The sequence below is a fragment of the Octodon degus genome, unplaced genomic scaffold, assembly GCF_000260255.1.
Source record: "Octodon degus isolate 3935 unplaced genomic scaffold, OctDeg1.0 scaffold00084, whole genome shotgun sequence".
NCBI classification, from domain to species: domain Eukaryota; kingdom Metazoa; phylum Chordata; class Mammalia; order Rodentia; family Octodontidae; genus Octodon; species Octodon degus.
Window position 1 is genome coordinate 9,418,939 of NW_004524660.1, and position 2,188 is coordinate 9,421,126.

Genomic DNA, 2,188 nt, shown 5'->3' on the forward strand with positions numbered 1-2,188 from the left:
TCTTTTAGAATATTTTGCTGAGTTAATGCATCTATAATATTCAAATAACAGCTAAACAAAAAAGGGGATACAGATGAATGTCCATTTTGTATCTGTGTACTCAAAATGGTTAGGATAGATATATAGTTACATTCTCTTAATGGATAGAGGGATTTGTTTTAATAGTGTTTGTAAATAGGATAGCATGTCCTCATCTTGTACAGCAATTAACCACTAGGAAGAATGTATGCAAGGTGTTAATTACTGAATCTGTCTTACCAATTTGGTTTGAGACTATCTCATTGCTATGTGTTTCTCAATAAAAGTATGGGAAAAAATAAAAAAATAATAAAAATTAAAATTAAAAAAATATAGGCATAGTCTTGCCTATTTTGCTTTCATGTAGGAGCCAATATACTATTACCTCTTACATGTAATTTTGTGCTTTCTTACCATCGAAAAAAGAAGCTGAGGTTGATTTACTCACATAAATTAAGTTTTAAAAAATACAGAAAATGAGGCAAAAATCTATGGAATTTATAGGCAATGAAAATATAAAAAGCCAATGTTATGCGATTGCCAAGTTCTTTATCAAACTGATCAATGTGTAACAGGCTGTAATATTTGGGGTTGTCTATAACACCAACAAGGAATTAGGCGCATATCCACTAGATCCAAATTAAAATGTTAGCAGCTAAGTCCGCTGAAAGTCCACTAAACAGAACGCCTGGGCCGACAGCAGCGGAGAGATTAATACAGCGCTTCCCTCGGGCGACGCTTGGACAGCCGCGGCCCCTCCCCGACGCGCAAGGTGTGTGGCGCAACTTCGTGCCTTCAGTTTTGGTAATAACTTTACACTCAGAGTCACTGTAGTGCCCAAGGCAGTCACAAGACATGCTTCATTTTATTCAAATGTTGGTAACGTTTTTCTTCCATATTTTACAATCTTTTTGTTTTCTTAAGAAAAGGACTTGCCCAAACAATAAAAAGTAAAATTATCACTTTCCTTTTTCAAAAAACACAGAACATAAATTAAGACATTTTCCGTTTTGAAAACTCCTACTACTCTTTTTCCTTATTCTACTTATTTCTTTGTCATGACGTCATCGTAGTCGAAATGATCTCCCTGCCTACAAGCCCTCAAGTGAGGAGCACTTGTCTTGGTTAATTTGAAGTGCTCTGCTTTGTTTCTAAACCACAGAGCAGTGACGCACCAGTTGAGCCCGGGAATATGCACTACTCCTCTTTGCAGCTCAGTAATCCTTAGTAGTTTCTGCGCGGACAGACCTCAACCAAACTGCGTTCCAGTTCTTCGGGAAGGACCAAGCCATCCCACGGGGCCTCACTCACCGTGGGAAGCTCGCTTCTGCCCTGAGACACGCTCCGCCTTTCTTTCTTCTTGTTATTATTCTCATTCTACATCGATAGGAGCAGACATTGTAGTATTCCTATTAATATCATTTCTCTTGCCCACTCTTTTAGAAGACATGACACATTTTTTCTTCCTTTCATAAAACGAGATTCATGATAATGTGATAGTTAATTAAAAATAATTTCGTGCTCTGGATTAACGGGGTGTTGAAAGGAGATTGGAAGTGTTACCTGGCAGTTGATCAAAGTGTTTTATCTTTAAGACAATACTCACATAAAAATAGCTCATAAATCTTAAAGGCCTATTAGTCTAGCAGTGAGTGAACATTTTAACAAAAGAAAATTGAATTAATGAGAAAGAGATCCTTAATTTTATGGAGAGAGTAAAGCTTAGCTCTTCTGCTTGCACAGGTATTAGTATACGCGTCATGATCATACTACACTGAGCGATGGTGAAGAAGGCAGTGGGAACTCCCCTCCGCTTCCGCAGTATTTTCAAACTAGAGTGCTCTAGCAGAGGAACAAACTGTACATAGAAAAGCCAGCTGTCACGTTTATGGCATCATACTTTTAATTCCATGTGGAATATAATCATCACAAGCCATAAATATTGATAAAAATATTAATAAAAATAAAGATAAAAATAAACAAGACAGTTGTGTGTTGAGTGTCATCATTTATCAGTGGATACAAATTTAGCACTTCCTGTTTAATGCCTGTGAGTTTACTCCAGCTCTATCATTTCTGAGTTACTAAATGGAGACGCCTGGTAACCAGATTTCCATCAGCTACTTTCTTACAAAAGCCGAGCTTATCTAACTTAAAGCGCACTTGTACA